Genomic DNA, 16,117 nt, shown 5'->3' on the forward strand with positions numbered 1-16,117 from the left:
TTCTACATCTCCCCCTAATTTTACTTCTTTGCAGAAAGGCAACTCCCTAGGAAGGTAAAGATAGAGGTCGCACTTCCCAAAATGAAAACATTAAAATGGGCTTACACGGAATCTGCCCCTAGGCTCATGACACCTGGAACCTATCCGGCCTGCCCTCTGCCATTTTTCTGGGAAAGGGAACTATACGGCAGGAAACCCTTATGCAGAGCGACTTATCTCTCAGAGAGGGCCATTCTCTGTGCGATGCTTTTCAGCTCGACAACCTTCAGGGCTAGCTAAGCCAAGCACTCCACCCTGTGCCATGGACCACAGTCCTAGGGGTGCAGGAGCTGGTTGGCTTAAACCTTACTGCTTCAACATAGATAACCACATTTTAGAAGAGGCTCCCTGTTCTAGGGCAGCCAGCGCTGAGCAAAAACCACTTTATCCCTATGGCTTTGGGATTTGAGTCAGCAGACCATCCAGAGGAGAAACACTATTCCATAGCATAGGACTGTTCCAAACATTCCAACCCCCACCCATTCTTTGAAGTAGGAGATGAAGGACACAATCCAGGACTGGAATCCTTTGGCCAGGCTTATGTCCACTCGCGTGGAGTTGATTGTCACGATGGACCGTCTCAAGGAGGACAGCAAATCATCAAAATTCTCCTGCAAGATACAAAGACAATTCTCGGGACAAGTTAGCCACTTTTATAAAGTTCTCATATGGTACACTGGTCACACATAAGGCTGGAGTTTTCCATTTACAGCCCAACTGGGCAAGCTGCCATAAGATATCCACCTGTTCTTGTACTAGGTCAATTTTTTAATTAAGAACCATTATTCCACCTCTAATAGATGTATCTATGGTAACCTGCTGATCCAGGGCTGTAGCTACTGTGGTAGATAACTGATTGAGGGTCTCTGTTTTCCATGGTATAGGCTGTGCTGCCATTTAAAAAATGTATAATGAACAGAGCATCGGGGGCAGTTCCTTTATTATTCCCCCATTTTTCAATTTTAACAAGAACTGGTAAGTTCTCCAGTCCAATTACCTAGAAGATAACTAGACAATTGCTTAATAATCTGGGATCGCAGGGGCATAACTCTCCAGCTGCATCAAGAAGTCTGTAGTATCCAATTTTTAATTTGAATATCAAGGGGAAAATCCAGCAGCACAGCAATGTACAGCAACAACAGCACAGCAATAACTGACAGACCAAGGGCAGGAGCTGGACCATCCCTCAGGAACCTGCCAGCTCCGCAGCAATCAGGCCAGACAGCTCCATAGCAGAGGCTTTGTCCTCAGGCCTCTGGACAGATGAATCCATAGCATGAATAGTAGCATTTCTAGAAAAAAACATAAACAAACTCTTCTCCCAAAATAACATTTAAGAGTATTAAAAAACTCAGTGTAAAAATTTAGCACAGTCAGTACTGGAAGTAGGCTGGTCTTGAACTTAGAGATCTACAGGTCTCTGTTTTAAAGAGCAGATCTTGTTTGTCTGTGCCATTACAGCAGGCCCTGTTTGTTGATATTAGATTTAAGATTTATTGGCTCCCGTATTTCTTGCCGGTAGGGTGGCCTCGGGTTCCAGAGCCCACCCGCCATCCAAGGGCTGTGTGCGGCCCTGGGCCTGCTCGCTACGCGGCTCCGCGTGTCCCAGGCCAGGAAGTGGTGGCTCCATCCCCAGGCGCCCCTGCCTTCCCCGCGGGGCTAGCCTAGTTCTCTGAGGCTGTGTTGGTGGCGGAGTGTGGCGGGAGCCGACACCCAGACCGAGGCGGCACAGGCGGCAACATCTCAAGGTCCGCGCCAGAGCCTGCGGCTCAAGGGGCTGATGGGAGAGGCGGCGACCAGGGCCGCTTTCCTACTAGCCAACTCTCAACACCTGTGCCACAGCAAAAGCGGCTGTAAACTCTCACAGATCCAGCCAACTACCCAATCACCCCAAAATCCAAGGGCCCTTCGCATCCATCTCCCTGCGGAACCTGAAACACCAGACAAGCCAAGCGTATACACAGCAATCTTTCAGGAGGACTTGAGTTCTTAAAATGCTAAGCTGTTCTTAAAAACTTAAGTCGCACTATGTAGATGTAATACGGTACTGCCTGTTTATTGCGTCTAAACCTTAATTGCGCTTTTATTATGATAAATACGACCAGCCCTGCCTGAAGTCAGCATCGTTTAGCATAGCCGAATAGAACCAAAGCCATTTTAGCCTCAGAGACCCTCACAGTTTTAGGTACATTGCAAGCCTTTTGGCCTGGCAGCTTGTGGCACCGTTCTCATTCTCGGTACAGCTGTGATATCCTCCAGGCCAGGCACCAACCGAGCCTGCGCAAAGTGCTCCCCACCATAGCCATAGAGCAAAGCTCTGCTCCAGCCGCCCTCCAGCCCCAGCTGCACCCACTCCGAGCCCAAACCGGTGTACGGAGCAAAGCGGAACTCAGAGAAGCAGGCTTGCTGGTCTGCAATCATTAAAAGGACCTCATTTAATCTTTTAGGGAATTTGGGCATCGTTTAGTCTCTTTGGCTGCTTCCTGCTGTTATTGGGCTGCTGAATTTTAGGGGTATACACTATAACATTTCAGGAGGTCTCGGTGATTCAAACCACATAAATCCCAAGTACACCCTTAGGCTCTCCTTTTCTGTGGAGACGAAAACAGAACCTCTTTCCCAAAACATCATATCCTTAGCAGTTTCTAAGTTTAAATATCTTTCTCCTATCCAGTACACAAAAGACAACACATATAACATAACATAAAGCTTTTGACCTTGTAAATCAGCCTTCTCCCCCATTTTTACTTTTTTAAAATCATTGGGGGGTCCTTTTTAACTTATTTTCTTTTCTGTCTCCCCCATTCTTTACCGGAGGGTCATTTTTTAACTTATCTGGGTGCGCGCACAACCTCCCACTGCTGCTCAGTTTCTGATATGCTCTCTGGACTTTAGAGCGTACCTCTCTAAGCATGCATGCCTGCAGTTCTGAATCCTCCTTGTGTCCAAGGGGTCTCCGGCGGTGCAAAGTTCTTCTTTTTCTTCCCGGGTATGGCACCAGATGTCCCGCGCTTCCTCTCGCCTGCAAGAACCACGCGGGACACAGAGGATACTTCTGCAGAAAGGCTTTAATCCTCTTGGGAGCTAGAGCATAAGCCACATGGCGGAGACCCAGATAAGATGGAACCCATTCCTTATATAGGAAACAGACCCTGCTTTGGACGTGTCACTCTTTGATTGGTCAACTGATCCCAGTCCCAGGTGATACCTTGGGAGTAGTGGAAAAATACCAACACGTGTGAGCTTTCTAGCTCACCTGGCGGTGCAGTGCCATCTATGGTGGAGAGTGTGGTTGCGGCCTTCTACAATTTCTAACATTTACAATTTGTTTGTGATGAGAACATGAAGATTCTCTCTTCTAATCATTTTGACTTAAAATATACTATGTTTTAAGTATAATACCCATCTATTTAGTATACCAGAAATTATTCTTTCTATTTGATAGAAACTATTTATCCATTAACCAATCTCTTCTCACTCCACTAAAGGATGCCAACTGTCGTTTCAGACTCTAGCAACCACTATTCTGCCATCTACTACAATTTGTTTTAATAGTCACCAATCTACGGCTTCATATGTCTGTTTAAAGTTTCTTTGGTGATAACCACATCTTCACTAAGATGCCACTCACCCGTGTGGGGGAGTGTGGGCCATATTTTAGTTCCTAACTAAAACCATGCTGTGGTGTTAAGTCAGAATTAGTAGAAACATACAGTTAACATGACGGTACATACAAGAACACAAGAAACTAGATATAAAATATCAGTATCTCTTTCACAGGATACTGATTCTCTCTTTTACCCCTCTTTCATTTGTCATGTACTCTCCCTCTAACAAACAGGAGTCTCTTTTTAAGAATCACCTCTCCTAGGTCTCCAAGTTTAATTTTCCCTGGCTCTATCAAAGGGAGAAAGTGCATGCTCACTCTATGTTCTTGGTTTCTTTCCCAAGTTGATTGACAGTGGTAATATTGACTTTGTTCAATTGACCTATCCCCTTGGTCCAAGCAAAGCAATAAAAATAGACACCTTAAATAATATTATGTGCAAGGCATAGATAGGCAAGATCTGGATATGCAACACTAAACAATCCATTTCTTTTCCAGCATTTTCTTCGATATTAGATCAAGAAAATATCAGGCCTGAACAGCCTTCACTCAGGGGGGTCACATCATGTTTTCCCATCTTTTATTAGCAAATAACTGTTTAAGAAAAGAGATCCCACTTCCTAAGGAAAAAGAATTCTCATATGCAGTTGTGGCTAAATCTATATTTAGAAAAGAAACCAAATCTTTAGAAGACAGCAATCTCCTTAAAAAATTCACCTTATAAAACAGAATAGCCACCTGAAGGGTTTGCCTTTGATTTTATTTTATAGTCCATAGCTTCCTTGAGAAAAATAAAAGTTTTACATGCTGCGACTGAAATCATTCAACAAAGGAATCTCCATCCCCAGAACAAAGAACAATTCCAATTTCCTGAATGAGCTCCACTTACCTCAAGAATATGAAAAACATTTATGTTCAGCCAAATTAGTTGGACCTCAACCAAAAGTTCATCAAAAGCCAATAATCCAGTTCATGCTGTATGATTACTAGGAATGCACTAAATGTGATTGAAACTGAAATTAGAAATGAAGAATGCTTTATCCATCAGTGAAATGTAATCTGGGCAAAGAGTTAATCATGTAGTACACTTGTATGATCCCCAAGATTTTAAGCAGTGCCTTTAATAGAAATCTAGAAAAATTTGTTATGATAGTTGTCTAGTTTAGAGACCATAGTCAGAAACTTCCAGACTAGGAGGATGTACCATAATATCATTATGATTTATGAATCCCTCTGTGTGAATATATAGAGGGTTTTTTTTACTTATTTATTTATTTATAAAAATTTCCACATCCTCCCCTCCTCCCCATACCCTCCCATTCCCCCCACTCCCTCTCCTCCTCCCTTTCCAGTCCTAAGAGCAGTCAGGATTTCCTGCTCTGTGGGAAGTTCAAGTTCCTCCCCCCTCCCTCCAGGTCTAGGAAGGTGAGCATCTAAACAGACTATGATCCCAAAAAGCCAGTACATGCAGACGAAACAAGACCCAGTGCCATTGTCAATGGCTTCTCAGTCAGCCCCCATGTCAGGCACATTCAGAGAATCTGGTTTGATCACATGCTCGTTCAATCCCAGTCCAGCTGGCCTTGATGAGCTCTCATTCGATCAGTCCCCTTGTATCAGAGGGTGAGCGCATCCCTGGCGTTCTCCTTAAACTGACTTTCTTTTTCATGTTCTCCCTCCTTCTGCTCCTAATTTGGACCTTGGGGGCTCAGTCCAGTGCTCCAATGTGGGTCTCTGTCTCTATCTCCATCCATCGTCAGATGAAGGTTCCCTCTGGTCTTGCCTTTCTTGCTCACGCTCTCCCTCCTTCTGCTTCTCATTTGGACCTAGGGAGTTAAGTCCAGTGTTCCAATATGTGTCTCTGTCTCTATCTCCATGCATCGCCAGATGAAGGTTCTATGGTGATATGCAAAATATTCATCAGTATGGTTATGGGACAAGGCCAGTTCAGGCACCCTCTCCTCTGCTGCCCAGGGAACAATCTGGGGACCTCTCCTTGGGCCAGGGAACCCCTCCAGAATCAAGTATCTTGCAAATCCTAAAATGGCTCCCTTAGTTGAGATATATACTTCCCTGCTCCCATACCCATCCTTCCTCCCTCCCCCCCATCCCATTCCCCCAAGCTATCCCCAATCCTCCCCCTCTACCTTCTCTCTAATCATCTCCTCTTACTTCCACCCCCCCCCCGTGCACCCAAGTTTGCCTGGCAATGTTGTCTACTTCCAATATCCAGGAAGATAACTATATGATTTTCTTCAGGTTCACCTTCTTATTTAGATTCTCTAGGATCACGAATTATAGGCTCAAAGACCTTTAACTATGGCTAGAATCCAGTTATGAGTGAGTACATACCATATTCCTCTTTTTGGGTCTGGGTTACCTCACTCAGTAAAGCGTTTTCTATTTCCATCCATTTGCATGCAAAATTCAAGATGTCATTGTTTTTTTACCGCTGAGTAAAACTCTAATGTGTATATGTTCCACACCTTCTTTAAGCATTCTTCTATTGAAGGGTACCTAGGTTGTTTCCAGGTTCTGGCTATTACAAATAGTGCAGCGATGAACATAGTTGAATAAATGCTTTTGTAGTATGATAGGGCATCTCTTGGGTATATTCCAAGAGTGGAATTGCTGGGTCCTGAGGGAGGTTGACTCCCAGTTTCCTGAGAAACCGCCACACTGATTTCCAAAGTGGCTGCACAAGTTTGCATTCCCACCAACACTGGATGAGTGTTCCCCTCACTCCACATTCTCTCCAGCATAGGCTATCATTGGTGTTTTTGAGTTTAACTATTCTGACAGGTGTAAAATGGTATCTCAAAGTTGTTTTGATTTGCATTTCCCTGATCGCCTAGGAGGTTGAGCATGACCTTAAGTGTCTTTTGGCCATTCGAAGTTCATCTGTTGTGAATTCTCTGTTCAGTTCAGTACCCCATTTTTTAATTGGGTTAATTAGAGTTTTAGTGTCTAGTTTCTTGAGTTCTTTGTATATTTTGGAAATCAGACCTTTGTCTGATGAGGGCTTGGTGAAGATCTTCTTCCAGTCAGAAGGTAGCCTTTTTGTCTTACTGACAGTGTCTTTTGCTTTACAGAAGCTTCTCAGTTTCAGGAAGTCCCATTTATTCATTGATTCTCTTATTGTCTGTGCTACTGGGGTTCTACTTAGGAAGTGGTCTCCTGTGCCTATATCTTGTAGACTACTTCCCACTTTCTCTTCTATCAGGTTCAAAGTGGTCAGATTAATGCTTATGTCTTTAATCCATTTGGATTTGAGTTTTGTGCATGGTGATAGATATGGATCTACTTTCATTCTTCTACAGGTTGACATCCAGTTATGCCAACACCATTTGTTAAAGATACTTTCCTTCTTCCATTGTATACCTTTAGCTTCCTTGTTGAAAATCAGATGTTCATAGATTTGTGGGTTAATATCTGGGTCTTCTATTCAATTCCATAGGTCGACGTCTCTGTTCTTATGCCAATACCAAGCTGTTTTTCAATACTGTAGCTCTGTAATAGAGTTTGAAGTCCGGGATGGTAATGCCTCCAGAAGTTCCTTTATTGTATAAGATTGTTTTGGCTATCCTGGGTTTTTTGTTTTGCCATATAAAAGTGATTATTGTTCTCTCAAGGTCTGTGAAGAAGTTTGATGGGATTTTGATGGGGATTGCATTGAATCTATAGATTGCTTTTGGTAGAATTGCCATTTTTACTATGTTGATTCTCCCAATCCAAGAGCAGGGGAGGTCTTTCCATTTTCTGGTATCCTCATCAATTTCTTTCTTCAAAGACTTAAAGTTCTTGTCAAATAGGTCTTTCACTTCCTTGGTTAGAGTTACCCCAAGATATTTTATGCTATTTGTGGCTATCGTGAAAGGTGATGTTTCTCTGATTTCCCTCTCTGCTTCTTTATCCTTTGTGTATAGGAGGGCAACCGATTTTTTGGAGTTGATCTTGTATACTGCCACATTACTGTAGGTGTTTATCAGCTGTAGGAGTTCTTTGGTAGAGTTTTTGGGTCGCTTATGTACACAATTATATCATCTGCAAATAAGGAAAGTTTAACTTCATCTTTTCCAATTCGAATCATCTTGATCCCTTTATGTTGTCTTATTGCTAGAACTTCAAGCACTATATTGAAGAGGTATGGAGAGAGTGCACAGCCTTGTCGTGTTCCTGATTTTAGTGGAATGACTTTGAGTTTCTCTCCATTCAATTTGATGTTAGCTGTTGGCTTGCTGTATATTGCTTTTACTATATTTAGGTATGATCCTTGTATCCCCAGTCTCTCCAACACCTTTATCATAAATGGGTGTTGAATTTTGTCAAATGCTTTTTCAGCATCCAATGAAATGATCATATGGTGTTTTCTTTCAGTTTATTTATATGATGTATTACATTGATAGATTTGCGTATGTTGAACCAGCCCTGCATCTCTGGGATGAAGCCCACTTGATCATAATGGATAATTTTTCTAATGTGTTCTTGGATTCGGTTTGCCAGTATTTTATGGAGAATTTTTGCGTCGATGTTCATGAGTGAGATTGGCCTGTAATTCTCTTTCTTGGTTGTGTCTTTGTGTGGTTTTGGTATCAGGGTAACTGTAGCTTCATAGAAAGAGTTTGGCAATGACTCTTCTTTTTCTATATTGTGAAATACATTAAGGAGTGTAGGTATTAGCTCTTCCTGGAAGTTCTGGTAGAATTTTGCATTGAAACCATCTGGTCCTGGGCTTTTTCATAGGTTTTCTTTAAGATTTGATATGTACATTGGTCTGAAGAAATGTGTTATGTGAAATACAACATAATAGACCTCATTTTCAAGATGATTTCGATTGTTTAGTATGAGATGACTGAGGTTCACCCTAAATTTCACAATACTTTACTATTAAACACACATAGTTGAGAAGATGTGATAAAATTTAAGATTTTTCTTCCAGGTTAAGAGTATATCTTCAAATGGCTTCAAAGTTTCGGTCATCTTCAGGAACAAAAATCAAAAGGGAAACTATGAAAGCGTGTTAGATGTCTTTTTCCTATAATAGAATTTGTAAGATCATTGAAAGAGGAAAAAAAATAAATCCTTGAGGTTAATTTTTGATTTTGAAAAATGAAATTGAATTATTTTATATAAATGCTGAAATTAGATTGTTGAATTGTTAACTGATTGGCTCAAGGTCATTAGATGAAAGTCACAATTCCATTAGTGACCTGGGAGACCTACATATTCATAAACATTCACAAAAGTCTGATGCCTGCTCTTTGGATCCCATATTGACATTTACTGATTCTCGGTATTTTTTAATTTCATCCTGACTTCATTGCAAAAGTGAATGATACCAAATATAAACTGCAAATTTCCTTTTATGCATCTACTTATTCTTGTATATTCTTATTGTAACTTACTTAAACAATGGAACTGTACCATTAGAAGCTAGATTTCAGCACTAAGGTCGTTATGATGAATGCATTTCAGGGTAGGTGTATGACATACAAATCAATACTATCATATTACTCCTACCCATTAACTATCCCATACTTATGCAATGATGCTTGCTGTGGTTTATATGTATGATATTTTTTTAATGCTTGATACCCAGATTGTGGTGTTATTTTGAGGTATATAGGCTGGGACAAGACTAATGGAGGTAAGTCACTAGGGGTATGTCCTTGACAAGTGCCCCTGTTTCTAGTCTTCTGCCATGTAAATAAACTGTCACCACACTCCCTTGCTCTCATAGTACAAAATACTTCAATGTTGCCTCCCATGCTGTGAGAGACTATGGGTCTCTAAAACCCTGAGCCAAAAAAGTTGTCTCCTCCTTTTTAAGCCTTTGGAGAATGATTAGGTTTAGGTGGAGTCAGAAGACTTGAAACCCAGTGATTAAATCCTGTTTTTTTATTGCTTCTTTCAGGCATTTTGTGATAAGACTAAAGAAAAAGTTATTGACTACATAATTGGTTGTGGCATTGATTACATTCGTTGAACAATACCCCCAGAAACTTTGGATTTTGTAAGATCAAAATATCCTCAGGCAGATATTGTCTGAGGTTTTCCATCCTGCCTCGTTCCTGCAGTCGTTAAGTCCCAAAGAATGACACAGAACTCTACATTAGTTATAAACTGATTGGCCAGTAGCTCAGACTTCCTATTAACTTCCTATATTCCTCTTATAATTTATATTAGCCCATTATTCTTGTCTATGTTAGCTATGTGGCTCGGTATGTTATTTGGTGAGGCAATCACATCTTCCTTCTTCTGTGGCTGGGTCATGACTACAACATGGAACTTCCTTCTTCCCAGAATTCTCGTGTTCTCATTGCACCGCCTATACTTCCTGCCTTGCTACTGTCCAATCAGAGTTTTATTAAAATACGATCGAAAAATTACAAACCATTGCCCCACAGCAGGTAGAAGGTAAGTATGGAAGAAGTTCCATTGGAAAGGCCATAGTAGCAAAAACTAATGGAAGGGAAGAAATATGAATCACTGATCAATGATTGGCAGATAGGTTTTTTTCTTTAACTCTACTAGTGTTTGTCATAGAAATGGCAGAAATGGTTACTACTTTATAAGACAATCTATAATGTAGTACCTTGCCCATGTGGATGAAACAATTGGTAAAACCAACTCTTTTTATTTACTTATTAACTATTTTCTCTATTTAGGCTCTTAATTTGAGATCAAGGAGAAAGAGAGAAATCTGTAGCTCCTTACTACATCATTATTTCAAAATGATGAAGGCATCATTTTGAAATAGAGGTCAGTATTTTTACAGTATGACATTACCAAATATTTGGATCATTATTTTCTTTTTTTGTTTTTATTTTTTGTCTTTTTTATTGATTTTTATTGAGCTCTACATTGTCTCTGCTCTCCTCCCCACCTTTCCCCTCCCCTCCAACCCTCCCCACGTTCCCAATTTACTCAGGAGATCTTGTCTTTTTCTACTTCTCATGTAGATTAGATCTATGTATGTCTCTCTTAGCGTCCTCATTGTTGTCTAAGTTCTCTGGGATTGTGATTTGTGAGCTGGTTTTATTTGCTTTATATTTAAAAACCTCTTAAGAGTGAGTACATTTGATAATGGTTTTCCTGGGTCTGGGTTACCTCAGTCAAAATGATGTTTTCTAGCTCCATCCATTTTCCTGAAGAGTTCAAGATGTCATTATTTTTTCTGCTGTGTAGTACTCCATTGTATAATTGTACTACATTTTCCTTATCTATTCTTTGGTCGAGGGGCATTTAAGTTGTTTCCAAGTTCTGGCTATGACAAACAATGCTGCTATGAACATAGTTGAGCACATGTCCTTTGGATATATTGAGAATATATCCAATATATATATTGGGAATTGAGAATCCTTTGGATATATACCCAAAAGTGGTATTACTGGGTCTTGAGGAAGATTGTTTCCTAATTTTCTGAGAATTCGCCACAATGACAACAAAAGGGGGTTGTACCAGCTTGCATTCCCACCAGCAATGCAGGAGTGTTCCCTTTTCTCCACAACCTCTCCAGCATAAGTCGTCATCAGTGTTTTTGATCTTTGCCAGTCTTACAGGTGTAATATGAAATCTCAGAGTTGTTTTGATTTGCATTTCTCAGATGACTAAAAATGTTGAATATTTCCTTAAGTGTCTCTCAGCCATTTTAGATTCCGCTGTTGAGAGTTCTTTGTTTAGGTCTGTACTACATTTTTTAAAATTGGATTATTTGTTCTTTTGATGACCAATTTCTTGAGTTTTTTGTATATTTTGGAGATCAGACCCCTGTCTGATGTGGGCATCGTGAAGACCTTTTCCCATTCTATAGGCTGTTGTTTTGTCTTGTTGACCATGTTCTTTTCTTTACAGAAGCTTTTCAGTTTCAGGAGGTCCCATTTATTAATTTTTCTCTCAGTGTCTGTGCTGTTGAGGTTAAATTTAGGAAATGGTCTCCTGTGCCAATGCATTCGAGTGTACTTCCCAATTTCTCTTCTCTAATGTTCAGTGTGGCTGGCTTTATATTGAGGTCCTTGATCCATTTGGACTTGAGTTTTGTGCATGGTGATAGATATGGGTCTATTTTCATTCTTTTTTTTAAAAAAATTTATTTATTATATATACAATGTTCTGTCTGTATGCTTGCTGACCAGAAAAAGGCACTAGATCTCATTACAGATGGCTGTGAGCCACCATGTGGTTGCTAGGAATTTAACTCAGGACCTCTAGAAGAGCAGTCAGTGTTCTTAACCTCTGAGCCATCTCTCGAGCCCCTATTTTCATTCTTGTACATGTTGATATCCAGTTATGCCAGCACCATTTATTAAATATGCTTTCTTTTTTTCACATTTAATGTTTTTTGTTTCTTCGTCAAAAATCAGATTTTCGATGGTGTCTGGGTTAATATAAGGGTCTTAGAATAGGTTCCAATGGTCCTCCTGTCTGTTCTTATGCCAATATCAGGTTGTTTTCAATACTGTAGCTCTGTAGTAGAGTTTGAAGTCAGGGATTTCGATGTCTCTAGAAGTTCTTTTATTTATATTTTTGGCTATCCTGGATTTTTTGCTTTTTCACATGAAGTTGAGTACCATTCTTTTGAGGTCTGTGAAGAATTTTGCTGGAATTTTGATGGGCATTGCATTGAATATGTACATAGCTTTTGGTAAGATTGCCAATTTTACTATGTTAATTCTACCTACCTAAGAGCATGAGAGATCTTTTCACTTTTTGGTGTCTTCTTAAATTTCTTTAAAGATTTAAAGTTCTTGGCATACAAGTCTTCCACTTGTTTGGTTAGAGTTACTCTGAGATATTTTATGCTATTTGTGGCTATTGTGAAGAGCGATGTTTCTCTGATTTTATCATCTGTGTACAAGAGGGCTACTGATTTTTTTTAATTAATCTTGTATCCCGCTACATTACTGAAAGTGTTTATGAGTTGTAGAAATTCCTTGGTAGAATTTTTGGGGTCGCTTATGTAAACTATCATGTCATCAGCAAATAGTGAGAGTTTGACTTCTTCTTTTCTTATTTTTATCCCCTTGATCTCCTTTTGGTGTCTTATTGCTCTGGCTAGGACCTCAAGAACTATATTGAATAGATAGGGAGAGCGTGGACAACCTTGTTTTGTTCCTGATTTCAGTGGGATCACTGGGGGTTTCACTCCATTTAGTTTGATGTTGGCTGTTGGCTTGCTATATATTGCCTTTATTATGTTTAGGTATGTCCCTTGTATCCCTGCTTTCTCTAAGACCTTTATCATGAAGAGATGCTGTATTTTGTCGAACACTTTTTCAGCATCTAATGAGATGATCATGTGGCTTTGATGTTTCAGGTTGTTTATATGGTGGATTATGTTGACAGATTTTCATATGTTGAATCATCCCTGCATCTCTGTGATGAAGCCTCCTTGATCATGGTGGATGATGGTTCTTACGTGTTCTTAGATTCAATTTGTCAGTATTTTATTTAGTATTTCTGCATCAATGTTCATGAGTGAGATTGGTCTGTAATTCTCTTTCTTAGTAATGTGTTTCTGTGGTTTGGGTATCAGGGTAATTGTAGCCTCATAAAAAGAGTTTGGCAATGTTCTTTCTGTTTCTATTGTGTGGAATAATTTGAGGAATATTGGTATTAGTTCTTCTTTGAAAATCTTGTAGAACTCTGAGCTGAAACCATCTGGTCCTGGGCTTTTTTTGGTTGGGGGACTTTTGATGACTGTTTCTATTTCTTCAGTAGTTATAGGTCTGTTTAATTTCCTTATAACTTGTCTTGATTTAATTTTGGTAATTGATATTTATCCAGAATGTTGTTCATTTCCTTTAAGTTTTCCAATTTTGTGGAGTACAGGTTTTCAAAATAAGACCTGATGATTTTCTGTATTTCATCCATGTCTGTTGTTATAACCCCTTTTCTGTTCTGATTTTGTTAATTTGGATATTCTCTCTCTGTCTTTTGGTTAGTTTGAATAAAGTTTTGTTTATTTTGTTAATATTCTTAAAGAAGCAACTCTTTGTCTCATTGATTCTTTGTGTTGTTTTCTTTCTTTCTATTTTGTTGATTTCAGCTCTCATTTGATTATTTCCTGCCATCTAGTTCTCTTGGGTGTGTTTGCTTCTTTTCGTTCTAAAGTTTTCAAATGTTCTCTTAGTTCACTAGTGTGGGATTTTCCATCTTCTTTATATAAGTATTTAATGCTATGAGCTTTTCTCTTAACACTGCTTTCAATGTGTCCCATAAATTTGGGTATGTTGTGTGGTCATTGTCATTGAATTTTAGGAAATCTTTACTTTCTTCCTTTATTTCCTCTTTGACCCATTGATGATTCAGGTGAGCACTGTTTTTAATTTCCTTGTATTTGTGGGCTTTCTGGAATTAGTATTCCTGTTGATTTCTAGTCTTAAACCGTGGTGATATGATAAGATACATGGGTTTATTCCAATTTTTTTGTATTTGTTGGGGTTTGTTTTGTTACCAAGTATGTGGTAAATATTTGAGAAGGCTCCATGAGATGCTGAGAAGAAGATATATTCTTTTCTGTTTGGATAGAATATTCTATAGATGTCTATTAAGTACATTTGAGTCATAACACCTGTTAATTCCCTTGTTTCTCTGTTCATTTTTTATCTGACTGACTTGTCCAGTGGTGAGAGAGGAGTATTGAAGTCTTTCACTATTAGTGAAAGCGACTCTTAGTTAGAACTGGAGATACTAGATTAGATGTAGTTGTTCATCTATATGTTCCAAAACGTCTATAAACTTTCTTTGATTTGCAGTGGATAGTTGAAATTTACTCTATCTTAGGACATTGAAACATGAATTACAAACTTCCCAACTTAAAAAAAAAGTCAACCTGAAAACATACGTATAAATAGCGATATATCAGTCAAAAAAGAGATCATAAATTTGCAAGAGAGCAAAGAGGGATATATTTCAGGGTTTGAAAGGAAGAAAGGAGAATATATAATTATACTGTAATCCTAAAAATTAAAAAATGATTTTTAAAAATTTAAAGGTAAAAATACTTTACTTGTGAACTCTAATAAACATTAAATGAAAATTAACACCAATATTATTTGAACTTCCTTTAAAATTGAATAAAGAGAATACTGTATAATTCAATATACAAGTTATTACATTAATAACAAAGATACCACAACAAAATATAATTAGAGCCTATATCTATGATGAGCATAGATACAGTGATTCTTCAAAAATACTACTAAGCTGTATTTCACAGCATATGAGCTGGATTTAGCACTATGATTAAATGGCATTTATACCTAAAATACAAGGATGTTTGACACACGCAAATCAATAAATGTGATGCAATATATTAACAGAATAAAAATTGTCTGATCAAATCAAAAGTTCCAAAGAAGTGTTAAACCCAAGTTAGCAGTCTTTGACGATAGAAAATGCAAACAAATATGACATGAGAAGAAATGTAATTAGAAAAAATATTCCTTTTATTGGCTTAGATCATAAATTAAATTATATAATTTCCCCCTTCTAAGCATTTACAAATACAAAAATATAACCTGTTCTGTCCGTGTAATGCCGTGTGCACATTTGTTTTCAGGGCTGGGTCAGTTAGTTGACCAACTTATTATTATACAGACAAAAGGTAGGTCATTGTCGAAAGCTCTGGAAATGTTTTCCAAAGAATTCATGTTCAATAACAGATATTACTGGATTTATATCCAGAAATGTTTTATGAATTTCTAACACTTTATAAGACTTAAGGCTTGGGACATCTCTTGTGACATTTAAAAAAATCTTATTCATGTATCATATGTTCTTATATATTAAGTATTTGAATTAAAAATATTTATGGCCAAGAGCTATGCATTTATGTATTCCCTGTGGTAGCAATCTGATGAATTGTATAACAGTTGTGTGTATTTAAATACATACACACACATATACTCTCTTTCTCTTTGTGTCTCTCTGTCTTTGTCTCTCCTTCCTTCTCTATCTTTCTATCTCTATCTATATATATAGACACAGACACAGACACAGACACACACACACACACACACACACACACACATATGCAAGCCACATTGTGGTGCTTCCTCAAAAACATTAGAAAACTTTACTATGTATTAACTCTTAAGTAAGTGCTGTTTTTTGATTGCTAGAGTTACAGCTTTTATTATAGCAATGTCCATGCTTTAATGAGTTTGCATAGCTGAAAGAACTTTTACCATTAAGATTTCTGAGGTGTATTTTATTATCCAATTTTTCTCTCACATCAGTTCCAGATAGTATTGATTTATTAATACTAATCATAGTCTTTGTTTAACAGATAAGAAAACTGAAACATAACATGGTTAAGAGTTGTGGCAAATGATATTCCACACCAGATGTGAACCAACGAATATATATGCTTTAAAATACCTACTGGATACAAACAAGTTTACATGTGACTTAATTTGTTAGACATTTTATATTTTATGAAGAATGTTTAACAATGCTCTCAGTAAA

This window comes from Myodes glareolus, chromosome X (genome assembly GCF_982192425.1).
Source record: "Myodes glareolus chromosome X, mMyoGla1.1, whole genome shotgun sequence".
In the NCBI taxonomy this organism is placed as follows: Eukaryota; Metazoa; Chordata; class Mammalia; order Rodentia; family Cricetidae; genus Myodes; species Myodes glareolus.